The sequence below is a fragment of the Neovison vison genome, chromosome 13 (assembly GCF_020171115.1).
Source record: "Neovison vison isolate M4711 chromosome 13, ASM_NN_V1, whole genome shotgun sequence".
NCBI classification, from domain to species: domain Eukaryota; kingdom Metazoa; phylum Chordata; class Mammalia; order Carnivora; family Mustelidae; genus Neogale; species Neogale vison.
In genome coordinates this window covers 111,291,624-111,309,340 of record NC_058103.1, presented here as the reverse complement: position 1 = coordinate 111,309,340, position 17,717 = coordinate 111,291,624, and the positions used below count along the sequence as shown (strand labels likewise).

The 17,717-nt window shown below is 40.3% G+C and overlaps 1 pseudogene; it reads left to right on the top strand.

Moving 5' to 3' along the window:
* The first annotated feature begins 6,407 nt into the window (after positions 1-6,407).
* LOC122894660 lies at positions 6,408-17,496 on the top strand (annotated as a pseudogene).
* The last annotated feature ends 221 nt before the right edge of the window (positions 17,497-17,717 follow it).

Sequence of the window (17,717 nt, the reverse complement as noted above, 5' to 3'; positions counted from 1 at the left end):
TAGACAGCATATGGATGGGTCCTGTCGTTTTATCCAATCTGCAACCCTGTGCCATTTTATGGGTGCATTTAGGCCATTCACATTGAGAGTGATTATTGATAGATACGTTTTTATTGACATCGAGTTACCTTTGAAGTCTTTCTTTCTGTAGACTGTCTCTATATTTCTTTTCAATGCTATTCTTGGGATTTTTCCTCTTTTACAGAACCCCCCTTAGTATTTCCTGCAGTATCGACTTGGTGGTTGCATAGTCTTTTAAGCCTTGCCGGTCTTGGAAACTCTTTATCTCTCCATCCATTTTGAATGTCAGTCTTGCTGGATAAAGTATTCTTGGCTGCATGTTCTTCTCATTTAGTGCCCTGAATATATCTTGCCAGCCTCTTCTGGCTTGCCAGGTCTCTGTGGACAGGTCTGACGTTATTCTGATGGGCTTCCCTCTGTAAGTAAGGAGCCTCTTTGCCCTGGCAGCTTTCAAGAGATTATACCTACAATTATAATTTCTCAATTTGACTATCAGGTGTCGTGATGTTTTTTTGGAGTGTATAATCTTGGGTGGAGACCGTTCAGCCTCTAGTACATGAACGCTGGTTTCATTCGCGAGATTCGGAAAATTTTCATGAAGGACTTGTTCCACGATATCTTCTAGACTTCTTTCTTTCTCCTCCCCTTCAGGAATTCCAATAATTCTGACGTTGGAACGCTTCATGGCATCATTTATTTCCCTAATTCTGCTTTCGTGGGATCTAAGCTGTTTGTTCCAGGCTTCCTCCTGATCCTTTCTCTCTATCTGTTTGTCTTCCAGATCACTAATTCTATCTTCTGTCTCAGTTACCCTAGCTTTGAGAGAGTTTAGATTAGATTGGAACTCATTGAGAGCATTGTGGACCTCCTCCCTGGTAGCTTTAAGCTCCGCCCTAACATCGTGAACATCCTGTCTGGTCGCTTTCAGTTCGGCCCTAATCAATTCTGTTTGGTCATCCATGGCTTTCTCCAACCTAGCTATTGCCGGGATAATTGTTAGCCTGAATTCTCTTTCCGACATATTGTCTATGTTGATAGCCGTTAGCTCTATTGCAGAAGGTCCATCCTCTGTATTTTTCTTCTGTTGGGCATTCCTCCTCCTAGTCATTTTGGTGGGAGAAGACTGAACAGATGTAGCTGGATGTATCAACTCTGGTGCAGTCAAGGTGCACCCTGGAACACTTCCTGATCTCCGTCTCAGAGAGAAGCCTCAGTCTGGGTGCAGAAGCTGAATAAATTCCCCCTTGGACGCGGGCGGTGCAGGTTCCAAGTTAAAGATCCTGGGGGCGCAGGATCTTTTGCTCGTCCCCAAAGTCAAGGCAGTGGCGGCTGTCTGGGAGCTCCTGACCGCCAGAGAGGTTCCAAGCAGCGATCGCACACTGAGATTTTGCCGCCGGCCCGGGCTGGGAGTGCCTGGATTGCGCGCACCTCTTTTCAGAGGCGGCTGTGGGTCGGGCGCACGTCTGGGGCACTGAGAACCGGGCGCTGGTCCGTAAGCTGCAGGCTGGGCTTTTGCGCGCCTCTGTCCGGGGAAGAGTTTTGCGTGCACGGCTTAGACTTTGAAACAATGGTGCGGGTCAAGAAGCGCCCCCGGGCCGTAGAAACCCAGGAGAGCTGGAGGGACGTGCGCGCGCATCTCAAGCTTTGTGGTAGGGCTAGCGCGCGTTCTGCAGACCGGCGCAGCTCCCATCCCCTCACAGGAGCCGGAACCCACACGCTCTGGGGCGCGCTGGCAGCTTAGGGACCAGGAGCCGGTTTCTCCACCACACTCTCTCTGCCTCCGCGCCGGGAAGGCCGTCTGGGACTGGGGACTTAAGCCTCTGTCCCTAGCCACCCTGATTCCCACAATTTGCCCCCACGATCCTTTGCTCTTTTGGAGTGCTTTCAACCAGTCTCCAAGTTAATGCTGGTCCCCAGACGCAGGGCACTCTCGCTCGTATCGGGGTATTACTTTCGCACCGGTCACCTCTGGTGGCTCCCTCCCCCTTTTGTTTATCTTCCGATATCAGTCCGCTGTTCCCATTCTGCTTTACCTGCTCACTGGCATCTTCTGCCCCTGTAGAGATCCAGACGTGTATAATTCTGATCTCAGACTGATTTCATGGGTGATCGGAGTTCTTTGGTAGGTAATCAGCTCACTTTGGGGTACCAGCTGAAAAGACGCCTCTTCCTAGTACTCCGCCATCTTGTCCCCCCCTAAGTTACTAAATTTGCAAGAGATTACTTTTCAGTAAGAGAGATTCTCTTGACTGTAAGAGAGAGGAGGGGCGTCTGGGTGGTTCGGTGGGGTAAGCCTCTGCCTTGGGCTCAGGTCATGATCTCAGGGTCCTGGGATTGAGCCCCGAGTCAGGCTCTCTGCTCAGCCCAGATTAGGTACTTTTAAGGAGAGTCACGGGAACGGACTGAAATGTACCAAGGAATTCTACCTATCTCTAGGTCCAGTGGCAGAAGAGCGCAGAAGGAAAAACATCTCCCTCTTCACAGGAGTCACAGGAAGCTGATTCTTTAGAAAGAATTGAGCATCAGAGAGTAAGGAGGTAAAAAAAAAAAAAATGTTTGCAAAGAGATTAAGAATTCAGAGATTTTTGCTCATAACAGACACTGGGTCCCAGAGTACTCAATGGAGGATTTGGGGAATTAAGAAAGGAGAAAGATTTTTACAAGTAAAGAGACTTAATGAGATGATAGATGAACGCAGGTGATGGAAGAGGACATGGAAATGTGGCTCACAGGGTAAGTGACAGAGACAAGAGTGAGGGGCACAATGTGGTTAGTCCTGGGTCCTTAAGCAGGATATGGTGGGGAGGAAGTGAGTGTTGTTGAGAAGGGAACAGAAGATCTTAGCAAGAATATGTAAAGCCCCAAGATCCACTCTTTACTCCCACTGATGACAATGTGAAGGCCTGAAGAGACTCCACATCTGGTGGAATCGTCGAAAACATACACAGAAAAAAAACTTGATTTATCTTGTAACCGCTAAGGGACTTACGCAATTGGGCTTGAGACGAAATACTGTAGGGTCAGTGGAAAAGCTAGTATTAAAATTTTAGTTAAAAAATAAGAAAGATACAATAGGTAGTTTGTTGTCTCTGGCATGTAAAAAATAAATCAGCTTCATAAAAAGTAAAATCCTGGGGCACCTGGATGGCTCAGTCAGTTAAGCCTCTGCCTTCGGCTCAGGTTTTAAACTCAGCATCCTAGGGGTCAAGCCCTAGCATTGGGCTCCCTGCTCAGCAGAGAGTCTGCTTCTCCCTCTTCTTCTGCTCCACCCCCACCCCCGCTTGTGTGCGCGCTCGCTCTCTCTCTCTCTCTCTCTCTCTCGCAAATAAATAAATAAATAAAATCTTTAAAAAATTAAAAAAAAAATCAGCTTCAATTTTCATTGCATTGCCAGATTCTCCACCTGTTGGTTGGGTGCCGAAATCTTAGACTTATTTTCAATCACTGACATAAAATATCCACACTGCAGATACACACACACAAACTTTAAATTGAAGAGAATTATTAAAAACATTAACAACTATAGACCACTCACCAGTACAGGTACCATGTTTATACCCCTTGCTTAAACCCTTTCTCTCAAGTAATACTTGCAATAGGCTTGTGATGGGTTATCCCCATGTTTTCAGAGGTAGAAACTGAGGCATAGAGAAATAAATTTGTCCTAGGTCATACAGTGAGTAAATGTTTGATACATGGTATACCTGAGTTGAGATCATCATCTGAAAACACAGTATCAGGATTCTATAGTAAGTACTACTCAGAGTATAGTCCCTGGACCTGTGAATTTGTAGGAAATACTAATTTTAGTACCCTATCCCAATCCTATTTAATCAGAAACTATGGGGTTAGTGTCTAGAAATCTGTGTTTTAACAAGTCCTCCATGTGATTCCACTGTATGCTCAAGTCTGAGAACCCCTGTTCTAAAGTAAGTAGGGATGGAGTATCAGAGTATCGAGAACATGATAAAAGACAGATAACTACCGGGGCGCCTGGGTGGCTCAGTGGGTTAAGCCGCTGGCTTCGGCTCAGGTCATGATCTCAGTGTCCTGGGATTGAGTCCCGCATTGGGCTCTCTGCTCAGCAGGGAGCCTGCTTCCTCCTCTCTCTCTCTGCCTGCCTCTCTGCCTACTTGTGATCTCTGTCAAATAAATAAATAAAATCTTTTAAAAAAAAAAAGACAGATAACTACCTATCCCTCCAGAGTCTTTAAATTCGGACTCCTATGACACTGTGAGTGTGTATAAGTGTTTCCATGTGTATTTCAGCTGGTGAGAATGAGTATGTCAATGCAGGGATGTAGTACTAGCTAATCTCCCTCCCTCATTCTAAATACTTTCAGAATTATTAAATTTAGGATTTACTGAAGACAGCTAGGATTTAGATATTAGCACAACTGTCATCCTTATGTTATAGCCTATTAAATATATAAAGAAACAACTCTTACTGTCTGAAACATTAAAGTTTTCATTTTCATGATAAAATATATAACTTATAGGTGTTTTGCACATTTTGAGCCTCTCAATTTTATTAGAAGCCAGACTTCGCTGAACATGACAGTAACAGTGTGGGGCTTTAAGACAAGAAAACTATCATGACATTAACCTCTGACTCTATATAGGGAACACCTTGTTATAAAAGACGTTCTTACTGCCACAGAGCTGTTGCTAGGGGCAGTTAAATCGCTGACAAACCAGTTAATCTCTTCTTCTTCAGTGAATAGAGAATATGAAATAGACTGCAACTGATTTTTTTTTGTATTATATAAATAAATAACTGAATTTCATTAAAAGATTTTCCAAAAATTGTAGCAGAATTTCTCTCACCTATCTTCACACTTTGCAATAAAAATAGAGACCATTACAAAGCCATTTATCAGGACAATACTTTCCCTCTAGTCCTAAGGGCATAATGAAAAACTAAATTTACTAGGAAAGAGGATGTTTGAAGGTAAAATTTTGCATCCATTACTCAATTGTGAAGTAGGTATGGTGAAAGGCAATGGTGGTGAGAAGCAGTTAAAGTCTTGTATTTCTCTGCTTCTGCTTTTTTTTCCCAGCCACTTTACAACGTGATATCATATGCATTATCATCAGAGAAAAATTTGGAGAGGTATAACATCTCTACTTTGTAGAGGAAAAAAACCCATGAAAGTTTAATAAATAGGTATGGATAATGCTATATGTTGGTTTAAAACTTATAACTCAGTCGATTGATTGTTACCTCTCTGACACTGCTCCAGTTCTCACCTAAACTTCTGAGTGTGTCTAGATATAGTACATGACACTTCCACTCAAAAGGTGATGATCTAGACCAGAGTTTTCAAACAGTTCAAGGACAACACTAAGATGTTATTAGTCTCTCTCACTTGCATTCATTCATTCGTGCACAGTGAGGTTCTCCAGAGTTCCATAATATATGACGTGGCAACAGACTGAATATAGAAGCAGATAGGAAAATCTGGCTTTTTTCTATTAAGTTATCATTAAAGAGATCTGTAAATTGTATAAGTTAGTAAGTAAGTAAGTAAGTAAATAAATAAAATAGCCTCTCTTTTGACCTAAATAGTTTCTGAAATTTTCAAGAAACTATTTTAACATATAATAGTGTCATCACTGTTTCAAAATGAATAAACTAAAACATCTCAGTATAGTTTCTAATACAATAAATATAAACTACATTTAAAAAGTTCTTTGTGAAGATGGATGGTCCAAGAAAGGTCCAGAAAGACCCTGAACGCAATTCCTGCCACAGACACATTAAACTTACACCTACATATAGAGCAATTCCTTCTAAAGATCTGAGGGCTGACTGAACAGCTTCTACACAACTGATGCTAGAGGGACCACAAAGAGAAGTGAAGGAGAGATGGAGATTTGGTGATAATAGGAACCTCACCCTCAAATTTATGGCTTGAAGTAGGGAGGGCTATCACTACAGGGCCCATTGCACAGGCTCACCCACCATGGATTATAGTTAAAACAAAAGCAAAACAGCAGTTTCAAGGGCAATTAGATTGTATATGAAGGAAATCTGTATATGTATATATACATTTACATGTATATGTATATATGTATAGTTCCTTCATATACTATGAACCTAGCAAGCCCACCAAATGAGCAGGGAACTACTAGAATGCTCTTCAGGGTTGGAGGCACTAGTGACTATCTTTTTTTTATGTTCACTCTCCACCCTGATGTATGGACAGAAGCATGGTCTAGGCACTCTAGCTGACATCCTAGGACCATCCAGGTGTACCCTGGCCCCCATCCCATGCCAGCTCTCACTGTTTCTGCAAGGTACCCCTAGCAAAATGTGCTCCAGGATTCCCTGGGCTATGCCTACACCAATTCCAGCCCTACCATCAAGGTAGCCCCAGTGCACCATGACCCAGGATATTCCTGCTGGAGTACACTCCCGTTTCAGCCAAGATGGGCCCAACACAGCAAAGCCAGGGACCACCTGGCCTATGGCTACTGCAGCCAGCCTGCCAAAGCTGCCAGGCAGATGCATTTTATGTAAAAGATTCTCCTACACAAGGTCAGTCCTTGACCAGATGAGGTAGCTGTTCTGCTTACTTCATAGAAGCAAACACAGAAAAGTCAAACAAAATTAGGAGACAAAGGAATAGGATCCAAAGGAAGGAACATAAAACCCAAGGGCAAAGAAACCCTAATGTAACAGAAATAAATAACTTACCAGATAAAAAGGTCAAAGTAATAGTCATTAAAAAGACTCATTAAAAAATAATACTCATTAATGTGGGAGAAGAATGGAGGAACACAGGGAGAACTTCAAAAAAGTCTTAGAGAATATAAGCAAAAAAATGCAATAATTGAAATGAAAAAACACACTACAGGAAAGAAGCAATGAATTAAATGATACAGAAGAACAAATCAGCTACCTGGAAGGTAGAGCAGTAGAAAACACCCAATTCAAACAATAAAAAGAAAAAAAAAAAGAACTTTAAAACAATCAGGACAGTTTAGGAGACTTCTGGAACAATATCAAGCATACTAACTTTCTAATAAATGGACCCCAAAATAGATGTACACAAAATGATCCATGCTGATGCATATTAATTAAAATGGCAAAATTTAAAGATAAAGAGTGATACTGAAGACAGCAAGAGAAAAACAGTCATATACAAGAAAAACTCCATATGATTATCAGCTAATTTTTCAGCAGAAGATTTACAGGTTAGGAGCAAGTGGAATGTATATTTAAAGTATTGGAAAGAAAAAATTACAACCAAGAATATCCCACCGTAGGGTGGGATTCAGAATTGAAGGAGATAGATTTTCCTAGACATGCAAAAACTGAAGGATTTCATGATGACTACACTAGCCTTACAGAAAATATTAAATGGTCACTTTTAAGTGATGAAAGGAATATGAATAAAAGAAAACATATGGAAGAAAAATCTCATTAGTAAAGGTAAATATATAATGCAGGCAGTGAACTGGACACTTAAAAAGTGATCAAAAATGCTGAAAAACAAAAACAGTGAATCAAATAACTATGATAAGTAGCTTACACAAAATAAAAGAATGTAAAATATGACATCAAAAACTTAAAACATTGGTGGGGGATAAAAATGTAGTACATTTAGACGTCATTGGAACTAAAGTAACTATCAACTTAAAATGGACTATTATATGTAGAGATTGATAAATATAATCTACATGGTAATAAAAAACCCAAAAACCTATAAAATATACACAGAAAAGAAAGGGAAATGAATACAAATATAACACTAAAGAAAATCTTAAGACCATGAGGAAAGAAACCAAAAGAAAAGAATAGAGAACAACAACAACAAAAAAAAACAAGAAAGCAATTAACAAAACTGTAATAAATATACATTTATTGATAATTACTATAAATATAAATGGATGAAATGCTCCATCAAAAAATACAGGATGGCTGAATGGATGAGACAAACAAGACCCACCTATATCCTTCCCAGAAAAGACCACATTCAGATCTAGAGACACATGCACACTAAAAGTGAATAGAGAGAAAAACTTTTTAAGGAAATGGAAACAAAAAGAAAGTCTGAAAAACAGTCTGAGGGGTTTGAAGTGGTGGGGGGGTGGGAGGTTGGGGTACCAGGTGGTGGGTATTATAGAGGGCACGGCTTGCATGGAGCACTGGGTGTGGTGAAAAAATAATGAATACTGTTTTTTCCTCAAAATAAATAAATTGAAAAAAAACAAAAGAAAGTTGGAGGAGAAATACTCCTATCAGACCAAATAGACACTAAAATACTAACAGAAAACAAGGAAGAGCACTACATAATGTTCAAGGAGGAGTCAACAAAGAAGATGGTTTAATATTTGTAAATATTTATGCATCCAAAGTAACAAAAGCTAAATATATAAAGCAAATACTAACAGACATAAATGGAGAAATTGATACCAATACAAGAATACTAGGAAACTTCAATACCCTACTTTTATCAATGGACAGATCATCCAATAAAAATCAATAAGGAAATATTGCCCCTAAATGACACGTCAGATAAGTTGGACTCTAAAGATATCTATCTATCTACCTACCCTTTTAACATTCCAACCCAAAACAGAAGACAAACTTTTTTCAAGTGCACATGGAACATTCTCTAGAATAGATCACATGTTAGACCCCAAAACAAGTCTCAATAAATTAAAGAAGACTGAAATCATATCAAGTATCTTTTCCTACTACCATGCTATGAAACTAGAAATCAATTACAAGAAAACTGGAAAAAACACAAAGACATGGAGACTAGACTCTGTGTTACTAAACAACGAATGGTTCAACAAGAAGTTGAAGAGGAAACCAAAGACAAAAATGAAAACAAATGAAATGGAAACACAAAAGCTAACGTCCATGGGACACAGCAAAAGCAGTTCTGAGAAGGAAGTTCACGGATAAAGACCTACCTCAAGAAACAAGAAAAATTTCAAATAAATAAGTGAACTGTACATATAAAGGAACTCGAAAACATAGCCCAAAGTTAGTAAGCAGAAAAAAAAAAATAGCTAAGAGCAGAAATCAGAGAAATAGAGATTTAAAAAGTAGAAAAGAATAGAGATGGATGCATGAAAAGATAAAATCAACAAATCAACAAACTCAACAAGACCTAAGGAGAAAAAGCCAAGTTAAAAAAAAAAAAAAAAAAATATATATATATATATATATACACATACATACACATAGAAGGAGAGAAATTACAATTGACAGCACAGAAAGACAAAAGATTATAAGAGATTACTATAATTTTATGCCAATAAATTGGAAAACCTAGGGGGAGGAGCCAAGATGGCGGAGAAGTAGCAGGCTGAGACTACCTCAGCTAGCAGGAGATCAGCTAGAGAGCTTATCTAAAGATTGCAAACACCTGCAAATCCATCGGCAGATCGAAGAGAAGAACAGCAATTCTAGAAACAGAAAAACAACCACTTTCTGAAAGGTAGGACTGGCGGAGAAGTGAATCCAAAGCGACGGGAAGATAGACCCCGGGGGGAGGGGCCGGCTCCCGGCAAGCGGCGGAGCAACGGAGCACAAAATCAGGACTTTTAAAAGTCTGTTCCGCTGAGGGACATCGCTCCGGAGGCTAAACCGGGGCGAAGCCCACACAGGGTCGGCGTGACCTCAGGTCCTGCGGGATCATAAAAGGATCGGGGGTGTCCGAGTGTCGCAGAGCTTGCGGATATTGGAACGGGAAAGCCGGCTGCAGAGACAGAGCCGACAGTGAGCTCACAGCTCGGAGTTGCCTTGAACGGGCCGCAAGCTCGGTGAGCTCGGAGCGCGGCTGGAGGTTGGGCAGACGCGAGTTACTGGGAGCTGTTCGCTGAGGGCGCACAGGGGAGCGGGGCCCCGGGCTCTCGGCTCCTCCGGGCCGGAGACCAGGAGGCCGCCATTTGTATTCCCGTCCTCCGGAACTCTACGGAAAGCGCTCAGGGAACAAAAGCTCCTGAAAGCAAAGCCGAGCAGATCACTCAGCTCGGCCCCTGGTAAGGGAGGTGTAATTCCACCTGGGGCAAAGACACTTGAGAATCACTACACCAGGCCCCTCCCCCAGAAGATCAACAAGAAATCCAGGCAAGACCAAGTTCACCTACCAAGGAGTGCAGTTTCAATACCAAGGAGAGAGCAGCAGAATTCCAGAGGAGGAGAAAACAAACCACGGAACTCATGGCTTTCTGCCTGTGATTTTTCAGTCTTGCAGTTAATTTAATTTTTTTCTTTTTCATTTTTTTTCTCTTCTTCTGCTAAAATTTTTTATAACGTTTACCCTTTTCTCTTTTAACATTTTTTAACTAGATTATCTAATATATATATTTTTCTTTTTTATACTTTTGTTTATTCATTTTCTTTTTTTTTAATTCTTTTTTTTTCTTTTTTTTCTTTCTTTCTTTTTGAACCTTTTTTTATCCCCAAATCAGAAGAGATCCTAATCTCTTCAATCTTTATTTTTCTTAATTCTTTTTTAAATTCTTGATTGAATTTTTAATTCAATCTCTTTTTTTTAATTCTTTTTTTCTTTTTTTTCTTTCTTTCTTTTTGAACCTCTTTTTATCCCCAAATCAGAAGAGATCCCAATCAGAAGAGATTGGGAGATCCCAATCAGAAGAGATTGGGAGATCCCAATCAAAGGAGATCCCAATCAGAGGAGATCCCTCACCCAATCGTGAGGGGGGAGAAATCCCCCCTCACGATTTGGGATCTCTTCTGATTTGGTTAAAGCATATTTTCCTGGGATTGTTGCCACCCTTTTAGTATTTTACTTGCTCCTTCATATACTCTTAGCTGGACAAAATGACAAGGCGGAAAAATTCACAACAAAAAAAAGAACAAGAGGCAGTACCGAAGGCTAGGGACCTAATCAATACAGACATTGGTAATATGTCAGATCTAGAGTTCAAAATGACAATTCTCAAGGTTATAGCCGGGCTTGAAAAAGGCATGGAAGATATTAGAGAAACCCTCTCCAGAGATATAAAAGCCCTTTCTGGAGAAATAAAAGAACTAAAATCTAACCAAGTTGAAATCAAAAAAGCTATTAATGAAGTTCAATCAAAAATGGAGGCTCTCACTGCTAGGATAAATGAGGCAGAAGAAAGAATTAGCGATATAGAAGACCAAATGACAGAGAATAAAGAAGCTGAGCAAAAGAGGGACAAACAGCTACTGGACCATGAGGGGAGAATTCGAGAGATAAGTGACACCATAAGACGAAACAACATTAGAATAATTGGGATTCCAGAAGAAGAAGAAAGAGAGAGGGGAGCAGAAGGTATACTGGAGAGAATTATTGGGGAGAATTTCCCCAATATGGTAAAGGGAACAAGTATCAAAATTCAGGAGGTTCAGAGAACACCCCTCAAAATCAATAAGAATAGGCCCACACCCCGTCACCTAATAGTAAAATTTACAAGCCTTAGTGACAAAGAGAAAATCCTGAAAGCAGCCCGGGAAAAGAAGTCTGTAACATACAATGGTAAAAGTATTAGATTGGCAGCTGACTTATCCACAGAGACCTGGCAGGCCAGAAAGAGCTGGCATGACATTTTCAGAGCACTAAACGAGAAAAGCATGCAGCCAAGAATACTATATCCAGCTAGGCTATCATTGAAAATAGAAGGAGAGATTAAAAGCTTTCAACAAACAAAAACTGAAAGAATTTGCAAACACCAAACCAGCTCTACAGGAAATACTGAAAGGGGTCCTCTAAGCAAAGAGAGAGCCTACAAGTGGTAGATCAGAAAGGAACAGAGACAATATACAGTAACAGTCACCTTACAGGCAATACAATGGCACTAAAATCATATCTCTCAATAGTTACCCTGAATGTTAATGGGCTAAATGCCCCAATCAAAAGACACAGGGTATCAGAATGGATAAAAAAACAAAACCCATCTATATGTTGCCTCCAAGAAACTCATTTTAAACCCGAACACACCTCCAGACTTAAAGTGAGGGGGTGGAAAAGAATTTACCATGCTAATGGACATCAGAAAAAAGCAGGAGTGGCAATCCTTATATCAGATCAATTAGATTTTAAGCCAAAGACTATAATAAGAGATGAGGAAGGACACTATATCATACTCAAAGGGTCTGTCCAACAAGAAGATCTAACAATTTTAAATATCTATGCCCCCAACGTGGGCGCAGCCAACTATATAAACCAATTAATAACAAAATCAAAGAAACACATCAACAATCATACAATAATAGTAGGGGACTTTAACACTCCCCTCACTGAAATGGACAGATCATCCAAGCAAAAGATCAACAGGGAAATAAAGGCCTTAAATGATACACTGGATGAGATGGACATCACAGATATATTCAGAACATTTCATCCCAAAGCAACAGAATACACATTCTTCTCTAGTGCACATGGAACATTCTCCAGAATAGATCACATCCTCGGTCCTAAATCAGGACTCAACCGGTATCAAAAGATTGGGATCATTCCCTGCATATTTTCAGACCACAATGCTCTGAAGCTAGAACTCAACCACAAGAGGAAGTTTGGAAAGAACACAAATACATGGAGACTAAACAGCATCCTTCTAAAGAAGGAATGGGTCAACTGGGTAATTAAAGAAGAATTGAAAAAAATCATGGAAACAAATGATAATGAAAATACAACGGTTCAAAATCTGTGGGACACAACAAAGGCAGTCCTGAGAGGAAAATATATAGCGGTACAAGCTTTTCTCAAGAAACAAGAAAGGTCTCAGGTACACAACCTAACCCTACACCTAAAGGAGCTGGAGAAAGAACAAGAAAGAAACCCTAAGCCCAGCAGGAGAAGAGAAATCAAAAAGATCAGAGCAGAAATCAATGAAATAGAAACCAAAAAAACAATAGAACAAATCAACCAAACTAGGAGCTGGTTCTTTGAAAGAATTAATAAAATTGATAAACCCTTGGCCAGACTTATCAAAAAGAAAAGAGAAAGGACCCAAATAAATAAAATCATGAATGAAAGAGGAGAGATCACAACTAACACCAAAGAAATACAAACTATTATAAGAACATACTATGAGCAACTCTACGCCAACAAATTTGACAATCTGGAAGAAATGGATGCATTCCTAGAAACATATAAACTACCAAAATTGAACCAGGAAGAAATAGAAAGCCTGAACAGACCCATAACCAGTAAGGAGATTGAAACAGTCATTAAAAATCTCCAAACAAACAAAAGCCCAGGGCCAGATGGCTTCCCGGGGGAATTCTACCAAACATTTAAAGAGGAACTAATTCCTATTCTCCTGAAACTGTTCCAAAAAATAGAAATGGAAGGAAAACTCCCAAACTCATTTTATGAGGCCAGCATCACCTTGATCCCAAAACCAGACAAGGATCCCATCAAAAAAGAGAGCTATAGACCAATATCCTTGATGAACACAGATGCAAAAATTCTCACCAAAATACTAGCCAATAGGATTCAACAGTACATTAAAAGGATTATTCACCACGACCAAGTGGGATTTATCCCAGGGCTGCAAGGTTGGTTCAACATCCGCAAATCAGTCAATGTGATACAACACATCAATAAAAGAAAGAACAAGAACCATATGGTACTCTCAATAGATGCTGAAAAAGCATTTGACAAAGTACAGCATCCCTTCCTGATCAAAACCCTTCAAAGTGTAGGGATAGAGGGCACATACCTCAATATCATCAAAGCCATCTATGAAAAACCCACTGCAAATATCATTCTCAATGGAGAAAAACTGAAAGCTTTTCCACTAAGGTCAGGAACACGGCAGGGATGTCCATTATCACCACTGCTATTCAACATAGTACTAGAAGTCCTAGCCTCAGCAATCAGACAACAAAAGGAAATTAAAGGCATCCAAATCGGCAAAGAAGAAGTCAAATTATCACTCTTCACAGATGATATGATACTCTATGTGGAAAACCCAAAAGACTCCACTCCAAAACTGCTAGAACTTATACAGGAATTCAGTAAAGTGTCAGGATATAAGATCAATGCACAGAAATCAGTTGCACTTCTCTACACCAACAACAAGACAGAAGAAAGAGAAATTAAGGAGTCAATCCCATTTACAATTGCACCCCAAACCATAAGATACCTAGGAATAAACCTAACCAAAGAGGCACAGAATCTATACTCAGAAAACTATAAAGTACTCATGAAAGAAATTGAGGAAGACACAAAGAAATGGAAAAATGTTCCATGCTCCTGGATTGGAAGAATAAATATTGTGAAAATGTCTATGCTACCTAAAGCAATCTACACATTTAATGCAATTCCTATCAAAGTACCATCCATCTTTTTCAAAGAAATGGAACAAATAATTTTAAAATTTATATGGAACCAGAAAAGACCTCGAATAGCCAAAGGGATATTGAAAAACAAAGCCAAAGTTGGTGGCATCACAATTCCGGACTTCAAGCTTTATTACAAAGCTGTCATCATCATGACAGCATGGTACTGGCACAAAAACAGACACATAGACCAATGGAACAGAATAGAGAGCCCAGAAATAGACCCTCAACTCTATGGTCAACTAATCTTCGACAAAGCAGGAAAGAATGTCCAATGGAAAAAAGACAGCCTCTTCAATAAATGGTGTTGGGAAAATTGGACAGCCACGTGCAGAAAAATGAAATTGGACCATTTCCTTACACCACACACAAAAATAGATTCAAAATGGATTAAGGACCTCAATGTGAGAAAGGAATCCATCAAAATCCTTGAGGAGAACACAGGCAGCAACCTCTTTGACCTCAGCCACAGCAACATCTTCCTAGGAACATCGCCAAAGGCAAGGGAAGCAAGGGCAAAAATGAACTTTTGGGATTTCATCAAAATCAAAAGCTTTTGCACAGCAAAGGAAACAGTTAACAAAACCAAAAGACAACTGACAGAATGGGAGAAGATATTTGCAAACGACATATCAGATAAAGGACTAGTGTCCAAAATCTATAAAGAACTTAACAAACTCAACACCCAAAGAACAAATAATCCAATCAAGAAATGGGCAGAGGACATGAACAGACGTTTCTGCCAAGAAGACATCCAGATGGCCAACAGACACATGAAAAAGTGCTCCATATCACTCGGCATCAGGGAAATACAAATCAAAACCACAATGAGATATCACCTCACACCAGTCAGAATGGCTAAAATCAACAAGTCAGGAAATGACAGATGCTGGCGAGGATGCGGAGAAAGGGGAACCCTCCTACACTGTTGGTGGGAATGCAAGCTGGTGCAACCACTCTGGAAAACAGCATGGAGATTCCTCAAAATGTTGAAAATAGAACTGCCCTATGACCCAGCAATTGCACTACTGGGAATTTACCCTAAAGATACAAACGTAGTGATCCAAAGGGGCACGTGCACCCGAATGTTTATAGCAGCAATGTCCACAATAGCCAAACTATGGAAAGAACCTAGATGTCCATCAACAGATGACTGGATCAAGAAGATGTGGTATATATACACAATGGAATACTATGCAGCCATCAAAAAAACGAAATCTTGCCATTTGCGACAACATGGATGGAACTAGAGCGTATCATGCTTAGCGAAATAAGTCAAGTGGAGAAAGACAACTATCATATGATCTCCCTGATATGAGGGAGTGGTGATGCAACATGGGGGCTTAAGTGGGTAGGAGAAGAATCCATGAAACAAGATGGGATAGGGAGGGAGACAAACCATAAGTGACTCTTAATCTCACGAAACAAACTGTGGGTTGCTGGGGGGAGGGGGGTTGGGAGAAGGGGGGAAGGTTATGGACATTGGGGAGGGTATGTGCTTTTGGGTAAATTGGAAGGGGAGATGAACCATGAGAGACTATGGACTCTGAAAAACAGTCTGAGGGGTTTGAAGTGGCGGGGGGGGTGGGAGGTTGGGGTACTAGGTGGTGGGTATTATAGAGGGCACAGCTTGCATGGAGCACTGGGTGTGGTGAAAAAATAATGAATACTGTTTTTCTGAAAATAAATAAATTGGAAAAAAAAATTGGAAAACCTAGAAAATTTAAATTCCTAGAAACACACAACATTCTAAGACACAGTCAAGCAATAGAAAATATTCTCTTTCACGATGGGTTTGTCACCAGAACACAGGTCTCATGAAAACCACTGCCAAACCTAAACCAAAATGGGAAAGGGAAAGACTCATATCAACATCATCACTGGACACGTAGATTTAGACTTGTCTCCACTACTGGTCATCTGATCTGCAAATGTGGTAGTGACAAAAGGAACTATCAAAAAATTTGAGAAGGAGACTGCTGAGATGGGAAAGAATTCCTTCAATGCCTGGGTCTTGGATAAACTGAAAGCTGAATGTGAACATGGTATCACCATTGATATCTCGCTGTGGAAATTTGAGATCAACAAGTTATGTGACCATCATTGATGCCTCATCAATGATGGGATTTCATCAAAACATGATTACAGGTGCATATCAGGCTGACTGTGCTATCTTGATTGTTGCTGCTGTGTTAGTGAATTGGAAGCAGGTATCTGCAAGAATGGGCAGACCCATGAGCAGGCACTCTAGCTTACATACTGGGTGTGAAACAACAAAGTTTTGATGTTAACAAAATGGATTCCACTGAGCCACGGCCAGAAAAGATACAAGGAAATCATTAAGGAACACAGTACCTACATTTAGAAAATTGGTTACAACCCTGACATAGTGGCATTTGTGCCAATTTCTGGTTGGAATGGTGACAACATGCTGGAGCCAAGTGCTAACAAGCCTTGGTTCAAAGGATGGAAAGTCACGCATAAAGATGACAATGGAAGTGGAACCACATTGCTTGAAGCTCTGGACTGAATTCTAACACCAACTCATCAGACTGATGATTCTTGTGTCTGCCCCTCCAGGACATCTAAAAAATTAGTGGCACTGGTACTGTCCCTGTGGGTCGAGTGGAGACGGACATTCTTTAAACCTGGCATGGTGGTCACATTTGCTCTGGCCAATGTTACAACTGAAGTAAAGTCTGTTGAAATGCACCATCAAGTTTTAATTGAGGATATGTCAAAATGTTCCCTGTGGCAATGTGTGTGGTAACAGCAAAAATGGCCCACCAATGGAAGCAGCTAGCTTCATGGCTCATTACCCTGAACCATCCAGGCCAAATCAGTGCTGGATGTGAACCTGTGCTGAAATGTCTCACAATGCTTACAGCTCACAATGCTTACAGCTTTGCTAAGCTGAAGGAGAAGATTGATTGCTCTCCTGTAAAATGGCTAGAAGATGGCCCTAAGTTCTTGAAATCTCATGATACCACCATCATTGAAATGGTTCTTGACAAGCCTATGTCTGTCAAGAACTTCTTTACCCTCCTCTGTTCTATTTTTCTGTTCATGACATGAGACAGATAGTTGCTGTGGATGTCATTATAGCCCTGGCCAAGAAGGCAGTTGAAGCTGGCAATGTCACTGTGTTTGACCAGAAAGCTCAAAAGGCTAAATGATTGCAATCCCTAACACTTGCTACCCCAGTCTTAATCAGTTGTGGAAGAAGAGTCTCTGAAATATTTTTGTCCATTGGCCATTTAAATTTAATAATAAAATATTGGTTAATTTTAATGATACATTGTCAAAACCTTCAAAAGGAAAGGAGAGGATTTTGTGGACCATTTGGTGTGTGTGAGTGCATGCATGTGTGTGTGTAGCAGTTCTAAGTTATTAGTTT